We start from the raw sequence: 23,686 nt of genomic DNA, 5'->3' as shown, positions 1-23,686 counted from the left end.
TTGTCAAATGTCCTCTTTCTCTCAGATGACAGTGTGAAGAAAAAAAAAAAATAAAGGCTATCATGAAAGGTGGTCATTGATGGTGACGGGGTATCATCTGTAATGACAAAGTTTGTTAGTTGTTCAGTGTAACGTGGAGTCTCTAGGACGAGAGGCAGGATGCAGCGGTTTCATGTTAAGTCACCACATGTGATAGGTTGGATGTGGGAAGGGTCGCTTACTTCCTGTCTGGACTCCCCTGACACCAGCCACGCCTGCTTCAGACCTGAGAAGGTTGCTTTGCAGTGGCGGAGATAACAGTTGGCTCCAGTGCTCCTTGCTCTCCTTCCCACACCCCGACCCCTCGCTCCCCTTTCAGCCGTCGGTTCATACAGACACGGAAAACAGCCTGATCCTGACAGTCAGGCTTGGACACTCGTTTGGGGAAGAATAATCGGATGCATTTCCATGACACTCTTTCTCCCTCTCCTTCTCTTCATCTCCTGAAATACTTCCTAAATTACCTTGGTCTTATAGAATTTCCAAGAAGTAGGCTGCCTTAAGAGTAAATGATTGCTGTCCTCCTCTGTAAACATCAGAAACCTCCTTCTGTGAGCTCAGCTCCATGAGGCTGTGTGTCCTAGGAAGCTGTGGGAAATAGTTCTAAGTGACAGATTCTCATGGGCTGGATCTTAAAAGACTTTGTGTGTCTAGAAGGAACTCCTTAAAAATGTGATGTAAATGTAAATGTGCGTGGATATTGTGTCATGTACTAGGATATCCCAAAGGGCCTTTTAACATAACACTAAAAGGGCATTTTTCAGATAGCATTAAATAAAACGTTATTTAGCTTTCGGCAAAGTTAACAGAATCTGTACTTGTATCCTCAGATGAATTACAGCTCTTTTTTTTTTTTTTTTTAAACTACATTCAGGGAAATCTTTATGTATTTCTGAGATAAAACTGTAAACATAAATTTCTTAGACACTTGAAAATTTTGTTCTTTCCCCTCCTGTAATTCTGTGGCTCTTTTCTGAAGAGAGAATGACATTCCTGACCAATCAAACATAGGTCTGTTAGCATGAACTAGAATAGAAAATGGATAATCTTCTGAATAAAAACACGAAGTGATACTTTCTAACTTTTTCTCGTAGGGGCTCGTAATCACAGCAGGAAAAATGGTAATCAGTTTAAAAAACAAAGTCATTCCGTGTATATAACATGCCACAAAGCAGCTGGGCTGAGCACAGTCTGGAAGGAGTTGTAGGAAAGAAGGAGCAGTGTGCACTGCGGGCTCTTGGATGTAAGGGTTGCACTGTAACACCTGTGGGTGGCTTTCTGGCTGGATACCCGGGCATCCGTGATTCCAAAGGAACTGAGGGACATCTGTCATTAGCCGTTGATTACCATCTCAGGACTGACCCTCCAAAATCTGCCTGGGTTGGAAAACTATTTGGAGAGACATCAGGCCTCTCCTCTAAGTGTATTTCTTTTTCTTTTTCTTTTTTTTCTTTTTGTTATTTCATTCTGTAGTTATGTTCACTTAACATGTGCTAGGATCTGTGCTAAGTGTGAGTAAGAGAAAGATAGACACACGGCCCTCTGTCTGTAAGAAGTGGTCCTGTGGAAGACGAGAGAGAGCAGAATGAATAATAATACAGAACAATACGGGGGACAAGAACAGAGGCATTAGCTTGGCAATACCAAGGAGGGGTGACCAGTTCTTTAGAAAGGATGGGGAGAGAAGGCTTTGGGAAAAGAGAGATAGTAGCACCCGGCCCCCAATCCAGAACTCTCCAACTGCCACTCAACCCACACCACATCCACTGCTCCTAATACCTAGCAAGGGTTGGTGTGGGCCGCAGATCTGTTCCATATCTCACACTGACTTTCAGTTTCACTATGTGGTCTTATTTGTTATCTATAATTAATGTAATAAATATAAACTCTCATTTTTTTTTCCTCCTGCTGACACACCTTTTCAGAATACACAGCAGACTGTTGCATGGAAGTATTTTTGTTTTAATAGATTTACATAGCATGGGATTTAAAAAAGATTCTTTAATGTCACCAGTAATTTAAATGTATTCAGTAGTTTCAAAGTTCGTCTTAAAGGAGTTACCAAATACTTGCCTTACTGTTGGACTCCCCAGTCATTTAGTGATTATTTTTGGAACTGTTGGCACGATCATTTGCCATTGGATGCCTATTGATGCTTTTATTTAAGTCATTCATTTTGTACATGCTCATTAAAGGCAAGCTTGCAGAGTTGGGGCTTGGAGTATAACACTGGCATTGAACCTTACTATGAGTAAGGCCGCCTTCTTTCCGTATGCATTTACCTGAATTTAGACATATTTTAAATCTTGCTAAATTTGGTGGGAAAATCCACTTCAAGGATCGTGTGTTTGTGTTAGATCTTGCCACCAGTGAAACGTCTCTATGAAAACACGTTCTCCATTTCCATTATTCAGAGCCTGGCATCACAGAACCCTCCGAAATCTTCTGTGTTTTGCCCTAGTCAGGCTTCCCTACCGCTTTTTTCATAAGTGGGGATATAGCCTTTACGTCTGTCTTCACTCCTTCTCACTGTGTTGGAGGTATTCTCCTTCTGAGCCCACCGCCCAAGCTAGCAGCTCGCCGCAGCTCGCTGACATGCTGGCCTCTGGAAGACAGCTCCCTTCAGTTTTTCTCCTGCCTCGAAATGTTTCTTCCAAGTCTCCTCCTTTCCGGCCCTCCTTTTAAGAAGACGTTCTCCAGAGTTGTGTGCTTCATCAGCTTCCCTGTCACATGCCCTCCACTGGCCGGTCCATCCACTGCCACAGACTTAGCCAGCACTCCCGTGTCCCCTTGTGTCCCCTGCTCCCATCCTGCCAGCCTCCTGAGCTCTTTGTGCCTCATGGTCCTCCCTGCCCCCTCTGCCTGGAATGTGTATCTCCCAGTAGAGCTGTGGCTTGGTCCTTCCCCACTTTCAGATGTCTCCAATTGCCGTGGCGGCAGGAGCGTTCTGAGATAGCCCTTGTTGTATTTAGCCTTCCCTGTCTGGAACGTAAACTCAGGCCAGAGATTCCTCCCTTAGCCCCCAGAGCCTAGAGCAGAACTCGGTCCATAGGAAGTGCTCCTGTCAGTACTTAAGAATGAATGAATGAATGGAAGAACGCATGCGCGCATGCATAAATGACTACTGGCATGGGAGTGTGACAGTGCAGGGGAAGGGTGCTCCTGTGGCTGTCAGGAGTTCTACCCCAGCCAGCTGAGTGGTCTGTGGCAAGTGCCTTACTTGAGTGGGCCTGTTTCCTGTTCCAATCCAAAATGGGGCTTGCACACGAGATGGGCCCCAAGTCCCTCTGAAGAGCTAACACCTTATCTCACCTTGAGGTAGACTTGGGCTCGGGATGTGCAAAGCAGCCATTCCGGAAATGAGATGACATCCTGTAAGCCTTTATTTATGTGACTTCTCTCAACCTGACGTTTATATCCTTCTGTATAGTGCTGTCTCTGGTCAGATGGCTCCTTAAAAAAAAAAAAAAGTTGAAGTGAGCAAAACCCTTAGCTTCTACATGGAACATGTAAGAACCAGCACGTTTTGGTGTACTTACATGTTTATCTATTTTTTTATTTATTCACCATTTTTTAAAAGAATTTGCTGCTGCTATGTATACTTAGCAGCCTGCCTCTTTTTGTCAAGTAAAAAACCAATCGCCATTTTTTCCTGTGTTTTCAGATATTACCTGCCACGAGACTCGCTGGAGGTAGGACAGACTCCCTGTGACACCTGCCTCCCGTCCATAAAATACTCATCCCTCTCTCAAGTAAGTACGTCGCTTTATTTTGACCCATTCTGAGCAGAAGGTATCGATTCTCTCTGAAAACCTGTGCCATTATTACATTAAGACTGAGAGGCTGAGGTTTCAGATATTTTGCTGTCTGGCAAAAAAAAAAAAAAAAAAAAAGTTCCTGCTTTCGAGGTCTCTGCCAGGACTAAAATAACAGTCAGCATGATTTACTTGTGCTTTTGCAAGGGTTTCCGTGGTAGGTCTTTTACATATTTGCTCTAATAATTATGGTTTTTTCAAAGGCCATGTCCTATTTACCAATCATACTGATCAGATATTTGGATTTGAAGACAATATTAAAAAGTGAACATCTTTTCACTTTAATGAGAAGTACACTGTCTGTGGTTGGGGAATTAAATGGTGTTTTCTGACATGTCGAATGGTATAGGGCCAGCAAAGAGCACCCTGGGAGTTTGGAGAGAGAGAGTTTTGCAGGATGGCCCGCCAAAGGAGGTCATGTCAAGAGGACAGTACCTAAATGCCAGCCAAGGGACAGACTGAGAGTAGGGGCCACGTGTTGCCAGAGAGCCAAGAAGCCCTGGGAATGTGCCTGCTCCGTGGAAGGTCCTGCTGGGGACTTTGCCCCACATCCATAACACCTCAGGATTCCTTCCTATCTCCAGAGCTGATGGAGAACAACATCCTAGATGTTCTAGACAGAGACATCCTAGAACCAGACCCATCTTCCTATGAAGGAGCCAAGGAAGTGGATGAACAGTGGTCAAGGTCCAGATGGTTCCTCCTTTTTCCAGAGAGGTTGGGAGTTCAGTATCACCAAATGAGGACATTGGGGATGCTTAGGAAGTTGGAGACAGCTCTCCAAGTGATTGATGTCTACAGTGACTACGGAGTGGTAAAGAGCAGCTCTCATGAGAACACGGTCTTAACCTCAGCACCATATTCCCGAGCAACCACATGCTTTGATTTGATTATAGCCTTCCTTGAGCCTCTTTTCCAGCATCCCTATGTAATGGGCCATTGCCTATGGAGTATGTAATGTGCTATATAATTTATTATTACTGCGTAATGCGTGACCTTGTTGGACAGATGTTACCACTCTCCAGGAATCTCAGAATCCAATTTAGATTCACAGGTAAGAACCAGCCTAGACCAGGTAGATTCCTGCAGTCCGTGGACAGAGGGACATTACAGAATAAGCCAGCAATGACCCTCGGTGATATACCCAGAAATCCTTCATTCATCACCGTTAAGACCTTATCTTCTGATCCCAGATTTCCGAAGTTCTGAAATGAAAGCCATGGGCTCCTGTTGGCTAGAGGGAGCTCCTCATTTCCCATCTCCCATCCCCAAGTCTGAGATTGCAGAGCTGCCCCTGAGCACAGGCGGATTTAATGGAGAATGCCTCCAGCATTCTGTGTGCTCCACTCTGCCTTATTCTAGGAGCCCACCCATCCCCATCTGCCCACAAGTGAGGAGTTTTCTGTGACATGTGCTAAAAGCAGGAGAAGTCTCCCAGCAAATGGGTCTGTTGGTCTTCCTTATGATTCCCAGCACCCCTGCTCTCCCACATACAGCCATGTGTGATGGTCACACTCACCAATGTTCACCCAGCTGGCTCCTGATGGCAGGTGAATTGGCCACCCTGATGGCCAAAAAAGTGCAGAGGGGTTGGGTTGATATGAGTATAACCTCAGCTCCACTGTTCACCAGCCTGCGAATGGACTTTACTTTCTGAGCCTCAGTTTCCCACATACCAACTGAGAATACCAACAAGCTAGTTGAGATGTGCAGAAGGCTAGGGGCATAGCTCTATAGCTATAGTGCCTGGTACGGCATAGGCACGGGAGAGATAGAGGACCCTTCTTTCCCCCTCCCAGACAAATTCTGGAGAAAACAGTCGGTTACCTTCACAGGCATAACCGCCTGGAGTTTGTCAATATTTGTCAATATTCTTATTTAGCTAGGTCCTGCACTGGGGAGATTAGAAAGGACTCAACCACGTGACTCAGTAGTGCAATGCCACCTGGGCTGGAGACACTAATTCTTGGCCTTGTATCTCATTCTCAAATAAAGTCAGGTCACTGTGTGCAAGTTGATTTAAGTTGTGTGTCAGTTTTCCTGTAAGTAAGATGGAAGCATTTATTTAAAAAGTGATGTAAAGATCGCTGTGAAAAGCATAGTTTTTTTTTTTTTAATTTTTAATTTTTTATTAACATGTAATGTATTATTAGCCCCAGGGGTACAGGTCTGTGAATCGCCAGGTTTACACACTTCACAGCACTCACCATAGCACAGACCTTCCCCAATGTCCATAACCCCCCCACACCCTCTCTCTACCCCCAACAACCCTCAGTTTGTTTTGTGAGATTAAGAGTCTCTTTTGGTTTGTCTCCTTCCCGATCCTATCTTATTTCATTTATTCAAAAGCATAGTTTTTGTCTTACTATCCAAATGTTTTCCACTGTTTTTGGCGATTTTTGCATTTAAAGTTCATTAAAGCTTTCTTCTTTTCTGAGCTCTTACCTTAGATAAATAAGCAGCCTTAAGAAGGCATATGTACTAATCTTGTCATTAATGTTTTTCACTACTTCTCAATACCTACATTTAAGATTACTTTGTTTTTAGAGTACAGGGTGTGTCTTTTAAAACCATGGTTCCTTTTTTAAGGAAACTGAGGAAAGAAAGGCATAAGGTGAACTTGTAATGCTCTTTTGGTTAAACTTATGAGTTTTTTCAACCTAGAATATGAAACCTCCTATATGTTGTATATGTGAGTCATTTTTTTAAGATTTTGTTTATTTGAGAGAGAGAGAGAGCATAAAAGCCGGCGTGGGGAGCAGCAGGCAGAGGTAGAGAGAGAAGCAGACTGCCCACCGAGCAGGGAGCCTGGACTCTGGGATCATGACTTGAGCCAAAGGCAGGCGCTTAACCGATTAAGCCACCCAGAGGCCCAGTGAGTCATTTTTTAATAAGAATGTACAAACACTGATTTCTGTGCATTATCCATGTGATTGCAATTTCAGGGAATAAGTTACAATGTTCGCCTTTGTTTTTAGTTTCTTGTTATCTGAGTCAAACTTAAGTCACTGATAAAGTCAGTTTCTCCTGGAAAGTTTCCTTTTTCAAAACTTCTCTGGGACAGATCTTTTTATTCTTTTATAGTGTAAGTGCTAGGTACTTAAGAAATTGCTGGGAGCAGAAACAACCTTTGCATGCCCTTTTTTTGTGGGTTAAATGGTCCTGACCAAAAAATATGAGCTAGTTTTCCCCAAACAGCTTTTTTTCCATTTCTGCTTTTCCCAGAGCTGGTCCTCCATAACGAAAAGATTTGTTCCTTGTCCATGACTCATCTACCTTTCAGCCCAGCATCTCTGACTTTTGCCTTTTCTCAGATCAGCTCTTTGCCAAGCAAATATGACTCAGAGCTCAGGTTCCACGGGTACAGTCAGGTGTGGCTCCTCAGAAGCCGGCTCAGCTGACCTTGAGCAAGGTCTCCCCAGGAACCAGAGAAGCCCAACCACTGTAATGAGAGCCACCTTGCAGCCCAATGGAGCCAGGTTTCCACCTCACTCGCTCTTTTTTAAAAAAGAAGAGGAAGAAGAGAGGCATTCACTGGCAAAAGTAGCTGGGATTTTTACTTGTTTTATTCTCCTTCACAAAAATCATCCAGGCTTTTTTAAGGATAGATGTAAGGATATTCTCCTCTCTAACACAAAATACTCCTTTCCTCAGAAAGTATCGTTCTATTTTTGAAGATTTAATGCATGTTTATTGTGAAGTTCAAGAGGCCACTACAGATTGCAATTTAAAGTGTTAAATTGCCAATTAAGTTATTTGGCATATTTAAAAATGCTCTTTTCTAAACAAATGAAAGAAATTCCGTAAGTTACTGTGTGTGTATCTGGTTTTTCATTGTTAATTATTAATGGCTCTTACAGTATAGATCAGTTCATTGTCAGTGTAGTCACCGCTTTTCTACAAAGAGCAGTGGAAGAGTTAAGCCCATGGTCTGTGGAAAGCTTGCCTTGGGAGCTCTGTGCTACAGGCATCATATGCCTCGTCTATAGTCTGCACACTTGCCCTGCAGAGAAGGCATTAGAATTTTTATTGCGTGGTTGAGGATACAAGAATTGAAGAGTTCGATCTGATAACAAAAGGCAACCATGTGACAAGATGCACTGGGTATAAAACCCAAGTTTGGGGCACCTGGGTTGCTCAGTGGGTTAAGCCTTTGCCTTCAGCTCAGGTCATAATCTCAGGGTCCTGGGATCGAGCTCCGCATTGGGTTCTCTGCTCAGCTAGGAGCCTGCTTCCTTCTTTCTATCTCTGCCTGCCTCTCTGCATACTTTGTGATCTCTGTCAAATAAATAAATAAATAATCTTTAAAAACAAACAAAAAAAAAAAACCAACAAGTCTGCCCCCAGGTCTTCTTCCAGCCCTTTACCAGACTTTTCATACCAGTTGATTTCTTTTTTTTTTTTTTTTTTTTTTTTTAAAGATTCCATTCACTTACCTGACAGAAAGAGGTCACAAGTAGGCAGAGAGAGAGAGAGGGAAGCAGGCCCCCTGCTGAGCAGAGAGCCCGATGCGGGACTCGATCCCAGAACCCTGAGATCATGACCCGAGCCGAAGGCAGCGGCTTAACCCACTGAGCCACCCAGGCGCCCCACCAGTTGATTTCTTTATCGTAATGGGGTCATGAATGCAATGGGAAGGATAATTGAGGGTGACTGGACAATGGGAAAGTCACAAGAAAACATGGATGTCTGGTGGACTATCAGAGCAATTCCTTGGAAACCGTGGGCAGTATTCAATTAATTAGAGAAGGGATGAGGCCCAAAAAGTCAAATAATGAGAGAAAAGAACCATAAGAACACACCCATTAGAGAGAGAAAGATACCTACAGAGTGATTGCAACTGTGATGGGTGAAAAGCTAGACTATCAAGACCTTACTCTTTCTTCTCCAACATGTTGAGTGTCTGCTCCATGATTAGGTGTAAACTGAGAAAGCATTTGTGCGTCCTGACTACACCGAAAAGATTAGAGAGGTGGAGGCCCATCAGGACTGAGTGACTAGTGAACACTGGAGTATCATCTCCATACTGGTCTCTCTCCTCCATAGCCTGCTGCTGTGGTCTGAATGTGTCCCCTACCCCATTCATATGTTGAAATCCTAATGCCCATTGTGATGGTGTTAGTTTATGGGGCCTTTGGCAGATACTTAGGTCATGAGGGGGCAGCCCGCATGATGGGGTAGTACCTTGGTTAGAGAGACTCCAGAGAGATCCCTTGCCCATTCTGCCATATAAGGACACCGTAAGAAGCCTGCAACCCAGAAGAGGGCCTTTACCAGAACCAGTCATGCTGGCACCTTGATCTTGGACTTCCAGCCTCCAGAACTATGAGAAAGAAATGTTTATTATCTATAAACCTCCTTAGATAAAGGTGGCTTTTTGGTATAGCAGCCCTAACAGACCGAGACACCTGAGATGAAGTTGGTCCCTGCACGTGGCCTCTGGGTAATTCTTGCACATACCTACTCTTTAGCTTCACAAAGCCCTGGTCTGGCATTACCTTGAAATTTACCTCTTGCTCTTTCTTGAGCCTCGTGGGTCTCTCTAAAGGGCACATTTAAAGCAGAGCTCAGCTCAGCATCATCCTCAGACAGAGAGATCCAGTTTTTGCCGCGACGGTCAACGGGAGGAGCTTCCTCTGGAAGGAAGCCCCACTGAGGGACTGATGGCTCTTACCGTGCATACCCAGGCAGGCCTCAAGCCCTGCTGGCTTTTCCTCAGGGCTTGTACGTTGGCGTCACCATCTCTTCAACACCAGACAGCTCAGGGCTGAGTTAGCCTTGTAACAGCAGTCAGCCTGCCTCTGGTCTCTGCTCTCAGTCCATTCAGCAAGCAGAAAATTCTTTTAGAAACACTCTGTTCATCTTGTTACTCCTTGCTCCCAAACCGTGTTTTCTCCCAGTTACCTATCGATCAGATTTAAAGTCCAGAGCCCTTCCGTTGAAGCCACCTCTCAGCTGACCTCCCCACTCTCATCCAGAGTCAGCCTCCTTCACCCTTCTCGTGTTCCTGACACACCTGGCTCATCAGAATGCGTGCTCTGCTTCTTGCCCCACCCTCCCCACCAGTTGCTCATTCTCAGAGTCCATGAGTTCCTTTGAGGCACATTTCAAAAGTTAACATTTTCCTTTATTTAAAAAATAAAAATAAAACTTTTTTGAGCAAAATCCAAGAATCTCTACCATTCATTCATTTATTCAACAAATTTATTCAAGGCATTTCTTCACAATTTAGTATATATCCATGTACCTTTATAGGTAGTCCTAAAATTATCCTTTGCTTTAAGCATTTATAGGATTCTCAAATTATATGATAAGTTTATTTAAAAATTGCATCTTACTGTAAAAGACACAAACTCCCAGCGGTGATGTAGGAACATCCCTCAGGTGCCTGCCCTCAGGGAGCATGGGCTGGGCTGAATCTTAAAAAAGACTTGCGGATGTTCTGCAGTTGTCCGAACAGTTCTAGGGACTGATTAATTTCTGAAGAAGCGTGAAGTTCTTTACAGTGCAGCACGCCCTTCGTGAAAGTAACGATTTCATTCAACAGCCCAGATTGGAAAGCTATTGCCAGCTCTTAAGGTCTCCAGAGTAGAGTGACATCTAAGTAGACTTAAAGAAAACACAGTCGAGAGAAAAACACAACATCTCCTCTGGAAGGACCCCTGGAAGGAAAACAGACCCACTGACAGCAAGAAACACGAGTAGAAACTCAATCGGAAAAAAAAAGAAAGAAAGAAAGAAACTCGATCAGAATCCCACCCGTATGTGAGGCCCAGTTCAGGTTTCCTCTGCTGTATGAAGACCTCACTTTCTCCTACATCTTCATTTGTTTAGAATTGGCATTGCCCATACTCCTAGTCCCTTATGATGGTGAGTGAGCGTCCTGGGCTCTCTGCAGTCCCTGAGTCCATAGGCGTACTTACCATTGTCTGGTTTCTGTCTCAGTTAAGTTCCCTCTGCCTCTCGCGAGCACATCATATGCGATTGGGGGGTTGGAATAACGTGTGTACTCTGTGTCTTTAGAATCCAGCATAGAATCTAGCAAACTGTAGAGGATTTGTAGACTTTGTAGAGTCTTTATTTATACTTTATTCGTAGAGCAGTTTGTAGACTTTAACAGGACTGAAGGGCTTTCTCTACACCTAAAGAGGAAAGTCATGGTAGGTTTCTCATCTGCCTTTTTACAAACACTGATGGCAGCCTTTGCAGGTACAAGACACAGCAGCACCAGGGGTCAACAGGATTGGTGGTATCATTTCTCTGAAAGAGAAAGACACTGTCTACTCGTGGAAAAAGGAAGGAGGAAGTGAAGTCAGAAAAAGTGAAGGGGGGGAAAAAAGGAAAATTCAAGTTATTTGTGGTGGGTTATAGTTGAACATTTTGATATAGAATTAGAAGAACTTGAACTCCAACGTTAAACTAGCCCAAGTGGGGAGTAATCAAGGCATAAATAGCTTTATCGAAAAGCTCTTTAAGTCTAGACTCCTCAAATGCATTTAAATATGATTCTGTTCTCAAAATTTAGTTGAGATACAAGTCTGTTCTTTAGCAAAAATTCAGCATTCCGTAGGGACTCACGATTCAACATTCAGAACCTCAGTTGTTTATATTTGGCTCCAAGTTCAGTAATTGCCTTAATTTGCAACTTGAGGTAGGTTCCACCTCAAAAGGCGCACATCAGCACTGATGAAAAATAAAAAATGAGCACAGCTATGCCCACTGTTCACACTCACCCCAGCTTCGCGTTCTGTGTGTTAATCCATTCATTGCTTCCATTAAAAAAATATATGTATGTAGGCAGAATAGAAGCTCTGGTTCCATACAAAAAGAGTATGGTTAATTTATGGGTAGATCAGATCCATGACATATGAAAGATTCCAGTACTACATCTTTGGTCTCTTCTCATAGATCATAGAAATCTATGAATGCCAGCCAAGAGTCTATTCCCTGTGTCCTTGGAGCTTCCAGGTGTGTTTCTGGGAGGTGTGCTTGGGAGCAAGACCTTGACGGCTGACATTCTTCTCATAGAGTGGGGGAGTCAAAGGAGAGAGTGCAACATATCGATGGGGTACACTCCCCACTGAAGAGACAAACATACAGTTTTCAAGCATCATTTTAATGGCAGTTGGCCTTAAATAGTGTCAGTTTCAGGTTTTAAGTGGTTTAATAAGAGTCTCATGTTTGCCTTCCATCCAGTTGGCAGTGGACTTGGAATCTCATTTTAACACGACTTTTCACAGAAAAGCTTAACACCTTTCATATCCTGCTGCTCTCCATCTCCCAGGTAGAGAGGGGGCTGCAGAACTGTTCTCTTCACCTGTTAATGTGGATTACATTCCAAAGAGGTTCCAGTGAGATGCCAGTGGGTTTTTATACATCATTGCGGGAATCATGGTAAATATCCCCACCCAGCCGTGTGCAATCCTAAGCATTGTGCAGGGTGCTAGCTCCCATCCTGCATTCCCCAGACCCCTTTCTGCACTCTGTCTTGCAGGGGTTGTCAGCATGGTCATCCCTGGCCAGACAGATTCAGGATCGATACGTGACTGTCTTCCCCAGTCCCACTGCCTTTTTGTGCTTCTGCCTTAGGCTTTGTCTCCCTGCTCCAAACCTGGAAGCAGACAGCAAAAATAAGGGGGGAAGGCAGGGCTTCATTTCCTTTTTTCCTCCAAGAGTTTCATTTGTAGTTCATTTCATGCTGTACTTTTAAGAAAGGAAAAAAAAAAAAAAGACCCACTTTTTTTTTTCTTTCTTTCATACCATTTAATCATCCAGGAGATCTTAGAAAGCTGATACCCTTATAGATTTAATATTTTTGACCATTGGCTTGTTGCGAACCAGAAAGATGCAGGAGTTCGTTGAATTGGGCCTAAGGTTTTACTTGACAAGGTTTTAGAGAACATAATAAATTATCTCAGAATATACCTGGTATGTTTATGCATAAGGCCTTTGAAGACCGTGTTCATCTTCTCCCCCACCGATGTGTATTTCTCCACTTTGAATCTGCCCCGGGACTTGGTCCCTGTTATGTAACATGCTGCATTCTGCTTTCGTGAAGCTGATTATTCCTTCCTGCAGTCCTTGAAACTGCCTGGTTGCAGATGAGACATTGCCCACTACCCTGTTGTTCATCAGCTGTGTACTGTGCTCACATCTTCATAACTGACACTCCAGCCGTTCTGAGCTAGTCTCCAAGAGTGCCAGACCAAAGCAAATGGCCTCATTTGGAGTCTTTGGAAGCATCTCTCTAATTCTTAATATCCTTTGGTCACTAAGCACTCCATTAAGATATGCTAAAGTGCAAATAGGAAGAGTCCTATGAATATGTTACTTTAAGTCCTTCTCTAAGAAACAGAAGGCTAAGGGGCACCTGGGTGGCTCAGTCGGTTAAGCATCTGCCTTCGGCTCAGGTCATGATCCCAGGGTCCTGCAACTGAGCCCAGCATAGGGCTTCCTGCTCAGTGAAGAGACTGCTTCTCCCTCTGCCTCTGCTGCCCTACCCTGCTTGTACACTCTCTCTCTCTCTCCATCTCTGTCAAACAAACAAAATCTTTAAAAAAAAAAAAAAGTGAAGAAATTCCTTGAAGACATTTTATGCCATATCTGCATCACTTGGGGGTTTCTCATTGTCCTTTATTTGTCACAACATCATGCATTAATTTATATTTCAAACCACTTATGATTATTAGACTTCTGCATCCAATTGATCTCATATTTTTAAGACTACAGGAACCTGGTTTTGAAGTGCTGTTTGAAACATTCTTATATTTTAAAGTAAGAAGTAGCCACCTCATTTGGCACTTAGGGTCATACATAAGTAAGACCACTATGCACTATTTTAGGATATTCTGTAGTGAATGTTACCTCTGTTTTAAACTTGTGCCTTATTTCTGTGATGTATAAAAATACTTTCCAAACTGCCTTCTTTGATTTCCAGTCTCCACACTGTTCGGTAATGGCTGGCAATACTCTTAGAGTATGTGTTCATACTGGTATGTTTCCCAGTGAAGACAGTGCAGTGTTTTGGGGGGATTTGGGGAGAGTTTTTTTTTTTTTTTTTTCAAGATTTTATTTATTTATTTGACAGGGAAGAAAAGAGAGCATAAGCAAGGGGAGCAGGAGAGGGAGAAGCAGGGTCCCCACTGAGCAGGGAGCCCGATGCAGGACTCAATCCCAGGACCCTGGGATTGTGACCTGAACCAAAGGCAGACGCTTAACTGACTGAGCCACACAGGCACTTTGAAGATGCTGCAGTGTTGATGGACCAGAAACTCCATAGCATACATAGTAACTTACATGCTGTGGCACAAGCAGAAGCTGGTGAAGCTATGTTTGACTTGGGATTTCCTGGGCCCCTTGCAGGGGCCTGTCGGGGTGGGAAGGCATTTTTGTGCATCAATCACCTCCCTTAATTTTCATAACAGGTAGTTGTTGGCAGAGAGCAGGTAATCAGGGGGCAAGTTACAAGCCCATGTTTGTCTGCCTGCAGGTGCAGCCTTCTCATACACCTTACCGAAGGGTGTCAGTCATAGCTTATGTGCCAGATGTTCCTCAGACTTTGGAGCTCTTCCTATTTAGAAACCATATTCTTTTGGCAGATGAGGTTTACGAAAGGATTCTCTGAACCAGAAAACTTGCAGTAGATGCCAACAAGAGTTCCACTTCAGGCTGTTTACTCAATAGCAGCTTCAGGGATACCCATGTTCTCCATCATTTCTGTCCTCAGAGGGGGGGCGGGGGGGTAGTGGCTGGGGACTTGGATGGGTCACCTGGCCATCTGGGACTCAGGTCACTGAGCTTTGCTGCCAGCTCTCTGACTTGAAGCTGGAAATTTGCTCCCCGCCCCAACAGACCTACAGATTTTATAAATTCATCAGCCTTGGGGTGGGGAGGCACTATCACCTAAGGCAACAGAAGCACAGGAGAAAAGTGACATCTCGGAATAGCATGGCTCATATCTGGGAAAGCCAGCATATACACCTCTCTGTCTCCCTCTATATCACAACTCTGAAAAAAGACCTCTGCCAAGGGGACCTCATTTGCTCATCAGTAGAATGAATGAATTGCATTTCATCACTGGTTTTCAGTATAGTTCCCTGGAGTACAGAGGTTTCCAGGCTGATGGGGCATTGAGATTGGAGGCTCTGCTTCTGCCCAAACCACTGTGTGTCCTTGTGTTTTATACACGGATGTTCCACATAACCTTTACTTTAGAGACAATTTCTGTTACCAAAAAAATGCTCTGAAGACTAATGAATGGCAAGGTTCTTATTACGTCCTAAGCTCTACCCTTCAGGGCCCAGTACCAACTTAAAAATCAATGAAATTAATATCAACATGGGTAAGTTGTCAATGAGAAAATGGGAGTTGGCTTACCAAATTAATTTGCAGCTTTCCAAAGATGTTTCTGTTGGGTAAGGCCAAAAGAGCTCCCCAGAAGTAAGACTCCCTGATAGCTAGCTAAGTCAACACCAGAGACCCACTTCAAGCCCGACTCCTACCTTCTCTAAGGTTTTACTGTTCTCCTTGCCTGTTCAGGTCTACCTGCATACTTCGAAGGGCACAGGTGATTTAAAGTGTGAGATTGCTCCCTGCTCACCACCATTCACGGACTCTCATCACTTACAAGGTCAAGTTCAGGCCCATTCACTTTAGATACAAGATTCCCCACATAGTCTGTTTACCTTTTCTTCTCTGTCTGTGCCCCCGCCCCCATGACAGTTTCCCTGTAGGATTGTGAAAGGATACCCAGCCTCTATAATACCAGGTTCTCAACACCCTTGATCTTGGGGTTAGACTGTTCCTGGCCTGGCACTCAGTTTCAGGAGTCTGCTTACGTGCATTCCTTCCAGAATGGCTACATTACCCTAGCTCTGTGATTTACCCCTACATGTTCCCCTCAGTTGGTCTCATGGCCTCTCCTACACTTTCACTTCTGCACTGAGATCCATCCTTTCAATTCCACTGGTTTCTCTTTTCCTCTCTAATCTGATCTCCTGGGCGCCTAGGTGGCTCAGTCCGTTAAGTGTCTATCTTGGGCTCAGGTCATGATCCCCAGGGTCCTGGGATGGAGTCCCCCATCGGGCTCCCTGCTCAGTAGGGAGCCTGCTTCTCTCTCTCCATCTGCTGCTCCCCCGGCTTGTGCTTTCTCACTGTCTTTGTCAAATAAATAAATAAATAAAATCCTTTTAAAAAATCTGATCTTCTCAATGACAGAACACAGACACCAGTCATTTTTGTAACCCTCGTGGTTTTGTATCCCTCATGGTTAGAGTAGCGCCTGACTCATGGGAGGGGCCCAGTAAATGTTTGCTAAGGTGAAGTTAGATGCAAAAATAAATTTTATTACAGTATGTATTTTAAGCAATGCACAGAAATGCACACAAAAATTTACTTATTTTGTACTTGTGTTTGTATGCAAGGATTATAAATAATCTCATAATTTTAAAGGGTAATCACATTCTTCGGTTTTTCCATTAAGTCGCATTTTACTACGTGCATACATATATTCAGTGAGTTTGTACACAACAGTGAATTTCCCCATTTAACCAGTCACTCCATAGCTGTCTTCACTGTTTTACTGACTTGATGAATTCCCAGTTCCATCATGGTCCAAATATTTTTAAGTCACATATCTAGTTTAGAACTCCTATAATAAAATGACATTTCAGGACGGATTCTCCATATTTTGTAGTTAAATTCTGAATTCCATGAAACGTTTCTTTTTTCTTCCATAATCCCTTGTCTGTATCCTCTTCCTTCCTGGAGGAGACTTGAGTAGAGGGATTGTATATGCTGCTTTGATAGGATGCCATGAACACTTAGTTTAATAAACCACATTATATTTTCCCCATTTTCCAAACTTCAGGAAGATTTCTGATCGTCACTTGATTGGATGCACTAGAATTTGTGTGAAAGTTCCAAGAACACTGAGCACTGCTTTCGAGTTACACCTTCTGTTTGGCGCAGCCCGATCCTGAATGTGGGGCTGGGCGGGGGGGCAAGAATTACGACCACCTTCCAAGGGGAAGTGATATTTTATCTGAAAACCATCAAGGACAGATTTTTCTGCTTTTCATGCTCCTTTTTTGATCAGAGGGTTTACAAGATGAAACCCATGCACCTCAACTTGCTGCCTTGTAAATTTGATCCCTTGTAAATCTGCGACATTTTTCCTTGTTACAACAGTTTTATATTCCTATGTACATAAATACTGCCTTTTGACAGGATCAGAGCACGCGCCATGAATATTCCTTTAGCAGTGGTGAAAACTCTGCAATAAAGCGTCAAAGTTTTAGGATGACAAGCAAACGGTCCAACAAAGGGCAGGGAGAAGCTAAAATAAAACCTTCACAGATGAGTGGTTTTATTTCACATCAACTCTGTGGTCTTAATACTGTCTATCATTTGCTGCCTTTGTGCATCACCCACGTGAATCGGTGAACTTTAGTGTACGGGGCTCATAAAGCATTTTGTCCCTTGAAGGTCATCCGTGGCTAAGCTATAATCTGTGCAGTTCTGAGAACATTCCAGATCTCTGTCAACCACATCATTTTCACTGGGGATCTGTTTCAATGTTTACTGCTTCTATTCTGACTGCTGCTTCCCTCAGCGTTGTGCTTAAAACGTGGTGCCTTAAATTCACAGTAATTCAGTTGCATGATTTGATCTATTTGTGGGTGCCTTAGTTTTATGAGTTTTGCTTTCCACAAAAAAATATAATAGAATCTGAGCCCAAAGCCATTACCTTCTACTGCCCAAAATACATTTCTTTCCCTGGTCATTTTTATTTAGTTAGTTTTTCCTGATTAGCATGGTTTTACCTTGCGGTTATTCTGTTTGGTGTGATAAATGGATTATGAGCAAAATAAAGACGAAAATAATTATGACAGTTTGAAAACACATTCACCGGGCAGGAGGAAACCATAAATACCCTAATGTTGTAATGATTTGATACAGAGAATTTGAGAAATAGGTATAATATTTGTGCACTGGTAAGTTTTACGTCTAAGCTAGTTATTTGTGGTAAAAGTTCATGTAGTTCTTATTTATTTTTAGATCAGGTAATCATATTTTCAAAGAAAGCATTTTGTAGGAGTAAAATGGCACCAAAACTAGTTTTTATTTTAAAAACATATTTTCGCTATGAGGCATCTTCTAGAAAATTGTATTACTTATACTTCCGAAGTATAATCTTTGCACTTCTCCCCAAATGCATCATACCTCAGCAAGATTCAGGAGCAGATATTCAATGAATTAGTTTTATCCAAAATAAAGGCTAAGGTGTCTGTATACTCTTTTGGAGAGTTCCTTTGAGAAGCTCAATGTTTTCATCTCATCATTTATAAGGGTTGCCCTGAGGTTTTCCCCGTGAGGCCCCTCATTTTTAATAGTAACAATACTAATCCACAGTATTAATATATAGCAGAGGACATTTCTGGGATGCTTGTGCGCTTTGCCCCCTTTTAAGCATTTCCCTGGAGTTTTCTCTCCTCATCCTCCCAACATCCCCTTGGTACAGAAGAGGAAACTAAATCACACAAGTTCCATCCTTGGGGTCAGCTCTGCCTTACAGGTGTGGCCCGGCTATGTCTTGCAGGTATGGTCCAGCTGTGCCTTGCAGGTGTGGTCCAGCTGTGCCTTGCAGGTGTGGCCCAGCTGTGCCTTGCAGGTATGGTCCAGCTGTGCCTTACAGGTGTGGCCCGGCTGTGCCTTACAGGTGTGGCCCAGATGTGGCCCAGGTGTGTCCCAGGTGTGGCCTTGCCTTCACCAGTCTAGTGAATCATTGACCGTACAATCTCTGTAATGGGCCAGAAGTTAAAACTACCCCAGAAGTCGAGCATTGTAAGACAAAAGAGAAGGGCATTTTAATGCCTGTCTCTCCAACCCAAGTTCTATTTGAAACCTAATGGAGATGCCCCAATTTAGGGATTAGTGGCTGCTCATTTCTGGGTTATGGAGCATCTTCTGTGCTTCTTATTTCCAGTTGGGGCATAAGACTCTGTCTTTACAGAAACCATGTGCTGCCTGATCCTTCTGATGATCCCTTGGTCATTTGTCCCAACTCCATTGTCCAACTGTGTTCATGAAGCTACCTGCTCTGCTTGATGTACATGAAGGGTGTTATACGTGTCTAGCTTTGGGGCTCAGCCCCTTCTCCATCAGGATTCCACATCAGACTTTTATAACCAGGTGAGCTGTAACCCACAGCATGAATTAAAGTGAAACCTGTGCGTGACTTTATCACCACCATGCCTCCCTCAGAGCACATTCCCAATGGTCACTGACACCTTGAAGAGTTGAGAAAAACATGTTGCTCAGGTAACTTACCAACATTAATGTCATGTGCATTCTTTTTTTTTTTTTTTAAATATTTTATTTATTTGACAGAGAGTCAGAGGTCACAAGTAGGCAGAGAGGCAGGCAGAAAGAGAGGGGGAAGCAGGCTCCTTGCTGAGCAGAGAACCCGATGCGGGCCTCGATCCATGGACCCTGAGATCATGACCTGAGCCGAAGGCAGAGGCTTAACCCACTGAGCCACCCAGGTGCCCGCCATGTGCATTCTTTTTTTTTTTTTTTTTTAATTTTATTTATTTATTTGACAGAGATCACAAATCACAAGCAGGCAGAGAGGAAGGCAGAGAGAGAGGAAGGAAAGCAGGCTCCCTGCTGAGCAGATAGCCCGATGCGGGGCTTGATCCCAGGACCCTGGGATCATGACCTGAGCCGAAGGCAGAGGCTTTAACCCACTGAGCCACCCAGGTGCCCCCGCCATGTGCATTCTAATAAAAATAAATACACTAGCAAAAATCATACTTGACGGTGATCCTGAAAACCTGAAATGCAGATCTCCCTTCTCCTGTGGTCACTGGGTTATAGGGAATGTGTGAACTGATCTCTGTGTGAACTGATCTCTCCTTGGCAGAGCGGCCTGTTACCATGGAAACGTGCTTACTAGTTTCTAAACCCTTCTGGCTAGTTCCAGGAACATTAACTCTATACTGGTACTAAAAAAATCATTCTAAAATTCATATATCTGGCATTTGAATATATATAATTATTAAAAGAAGAGCATTCATTTCAAATTACAGATAGACTCTGCTCATCTGAAGAGTAGTACATTTGCTATTAATACTTTTTTAATAAAGATTTTATTTACTTATTTGAGAGAAAGAGAGAGAGCACGAGCAGGTAGAGGGAGAAAGGGAGAAGCAGGCTCCCTAATGAGCAAGGAGCCTAATGTGGGACTCGATCCCAGGACCCTGGGGTCATGACCTGAGCCGAAGGCAGACGCTTAACGGACTGAGCCACCCCGGCACCCTGCACATGCTATTATTAATAATAGTACTTCATGTAAGCGTACTAACCACTGCTAGTAGACTGAGGTTCAGTCGTCACTGAACCTTTTCTCCCCCATCATAGTTTTGGCGGTGGAGTCATCTGGGAGAACATAATTTTATTTAGTCATACTTTGCTGTTTATGTACTGCTTTTGTCTTTTAAACCCCAACTTCCTTATGGAGACATGCTGTATTTACCAAGCCTACTGTCCCTGCACAGAAAGGATGAGTAACTGTTCACTTTTTCCCCCTTAACAGTAGATTTTGGGTGCAGCGCCTATATTCCTGGTAATTTCTTAGTCTAAAAGTGGGAATAGCTTCTAAAGGAATATACAGAAATCTTAAAGTTATATAGTAATTAATCGTGATATTTTAAATATTTATGTGTGGTTTTTGAAAAAGGATAATTAGGTTTAAAAAATTGAACATGAGTCATTTTCAGTATTTAAATCTATTTTGCAGACTCTGAAGAAAGTAAGTTTGTTATTCATTCTGGTTGTTAATTTTTTGCTTGTAATTCAGGTCCGACCCTCTTGTCTCCCTGGGCATATTTAGTGTTCCCGTGTAACACATTAATTTGCATACATTTTTATACACGTTGTTAAGATGTTTAAATGGGGGGCACCTGGGTGGCTCAGTGGGTTAAAGCCTCTGCCTTCGGCTCGGGTCATGATCTCAGAGTCCTGGGATCAAGCCCCACGTCAGGCTCTCTGCCCAGCTGGGAACCTGCTTCCTCCCCTCTCTCTGCCTGCCTCTCTGCCTACTTGTGATCTCTGTCTGTCAAATAAATAAATAAATAAAAATCTTTTTTTAAAAAAAGATGTTTAAATGGATATAAATGTGAATACTGTACATAGGCACACACATGCCTATTTATCCAATCATACTGTTCACTTTCAGAGGAGATCTCGTCTACTTCTTATGTGTTTCTTATGGTCTTTTTTACTGCATGTTTTCTTTTCTCCCAGCTAGCTTATGGCCTTACACATAGGCGTACCTAATGAAGGCTGTGTTTTATGTGCCTCACTTTTCATTTTTGAAAATTTTCATTGATTTCTATCCTTGTCTTCATTTTTCTTTCCCAGTACCTAATTGCCAAACATTCAGAAACATCACCCTTTTGTTCTGCTGTCCCAGTCACAGTTTGTGAATTCGTCCATGATTTTGCTTCTCTGGAGTGCTCTGTCAGTACTGTCCACCAAACTTGGGACACCTTGGGTGGCTCAGTGTGTGCAGCGTCTGCTTTCGGCTCAGGTCCTGACCCCAGGGTCCTGGATCGAGTCCCACATCCAGCTTCTTGCTCATCAGAGAGCCTGCTTCTCCCTCTGCCTGCTGTTCCCCCTGCTTGTGCTCTTTCTCTCTCTCTCTGACAAGTAAGTAAATAAAATCTTAGGAAAAAAAAATTTTGTCCGCTAAACTTTTCCTGGCCCTAATCCCTGATCCTTGTCCCTTTCTTTTCTCTTGTATCGTCATTTCGAGGAAATCTTTTGGAAGTCAGGGATTAGAAATTCTGTGCTTCTAGTTCTCTATAATATCCAGCACATAGACATTTACAAGCTATAAATATGGAAATGCCACTCCCTAGGTTTCATTTGGTGCTTCCCCCTATACTTTGAAAAAAATAATTATTAATACAATTTTGGGTACATGGAGTTATTCCCGTAAGATGCATTCTGAAGGTGGATGGGGTCCTTCAGAGAGCAGCATGCAAGGGGGTGATATTTTGGCCCCATTCTCCTTTGAATACATTTCACAGATGGTCTGAGCTTGCTACCGCGGCAGTAACAAAGTTCCGTAGGCTGAGTGGCTTCAACAACGGGAAGGTTTTACCTCTCCATCCTGGAAACAGGGAAGTCTGAATCAAGGTGTCCAGGCTTCATTCCTCGCTCCCTGCCTCTCCTCGACGTTCTGGTGGCAGTCTTTGGTATTCGTTGGCTTGTAGAAGCATCACCCCGAGCTCTGCCGATATTTTCACACAGTGAAAATCTGTGTCCAGATTTCTCCTTGTCAAAGGGACACCCGTCACTGCATTAGGGTCTGCGCTCCTCCAGTGTCTTAACCAATGACATCGTCAAACTTCCCAAGCAAGGTCACATCTTTTTGTTACGGAGGAGTAGGTGGGACTTCGACGTGTAAGTTTTAGAGGGACGGAATTCAACCCATAAGTCCTATCATTATAGTAAAACTCGCTTTATAGCCCAAGTCTGTTTGGTGATTTACCACCGGTAGACCTTGTGTTGGGATCGCAGTACAAACCAAACCCAGTGTGCGTGGGTGCTCTTACCAGATGAAGTCTTGCGCATCTCTGCCGCGGCCAGCTCCACCAGGCACTCCGATGGTCGTGTACTTGGAGCGTCCAGTTAACGCCTAATCATCCAGGCTTCAGCTCGTTTGAAGAGTAAATTCATCGCGTCCAAATGTTTGCCAGTTGTCACTTCCAAAACAATGAAATCTTTAAACATCTTTGTCACCTTTTCGTCAAATGATAATTTCATTTTAACCCCAAAATAACCGTGACCAGATGAATATTTAGTCAGAATAAACCATGGTATTTTATTAATTAGAGCTGTATTGATTTCCAGTCGAGATAAACTGACTTCCTCTAAAATCTAATTATTTTTCCTGCTTGTGATTTAATTATGGTGGATTTAAGACACTGGTCAGTAGGAGCGCCAGGGTCTAAGGGCAGATGGCATCTATTGGCTCACCGTCGTTTGTCATTCTTGGTACCCATTTCCTTGAAGCTACAGGTCTGTGACCTCCAGCCACGAGGCAGGAGAAACTGTCCATTGGGGGTCCCATTGCACAGGCGTCAAACCCAAAGGGAGACACTGAAGCAGTCGCTGGATGGAGCTAGCTATTCCTTTCACCAGCTTGTATTTATCCTATTTAAATGATGCTTAGGTCCTACATCTAAAATTTCAAAGGAAACAAAATCTTCAGTATTAACACTACTTCTGGTTATTTTTTGGGTCATCGCTTCTTACTCTTCCTTTCATTCAACGATGCTAACTTCTTCACCAACACTTCCAAGAATGTGTTTACATGAGAGCAGAGCCAGGTTGTTAAGAGACCCAGATTGCAAACAACTTTGCCACTCATCAGTGGCATTGGGAGTGAGTCACCCTGCCTCAGTTACGGAAAGAAGAGCACTGATTGACAGAACTGGGAGAAGATGACACGGAGCAACAAAGGGATATTCCCCAAAACCACTTTACTTCCGTTTCAGAGCCCAAAATTAGGAGATTATGTATTCACCATGTACCAATTTCTTATTGCATAATTTGATTTTCATTCTAGGGGGGCTTTCCATTGTTTGTATAATTTGATCTCCAGTAAAAGACATCATTCTCATGTCTAACCCTTGGTTCAGATTATATCTAAGTCAGCTGTTCAAGAATATTTTTTTAGATGTAGCAAACTACTTTAAACCAGAATCCATGGATTCTAGTTATGGCAAGGAATTTATTTGGGCAAGTATTACTATAAAGCT

General features: G+C 43.2%; 1 protein-coding gene across 8 annotated transcripts in view; it reads left to right on the top strand.

Moving 5' to 3' along the window:
* Positions 1–23,686, top strand: part of FAM110B (family with sequence similarity 110 member B) — a 165,590-nt gene that overhangs the window by 95,799 nt on the left and 46,105 nt on the right. For 6 of the 8 annotated variants that reach the window (XM_045981064.1, XM_045981034.1, XM_045981073.1 and 3 more), the window contains one exon: positions 3,704–3,791. The exons of the other annotated variants lie outside the window; for them this stretch is intronic. The gene's annotated coding sequence lies outside the window, so the exon portion shown is untranslated. The remainder of the gene's footprint in view (positions 1–3,703; positions 3,792–23,686) is intronic. 8 annotated transcript variants of the gene reach the window in all.

Source organism: Meles meles, chromosome 1, assembly GCF_922984935.1.
Source record: "Meles meles chromosome 1, mMelMel3.1 paternal haplotype, whole genome shotgun sequence".
NCBI classification, from domain to species: Eukaryota; Metazoa; Chordata; class Mammalia; order Carnivora; family Mustelidae; genus Meles; species Meles meles.
Note: the sequence above shows the minus strand (reverse complement) of the source record. Positions and strands in the feature narration are given on the sequence as shown.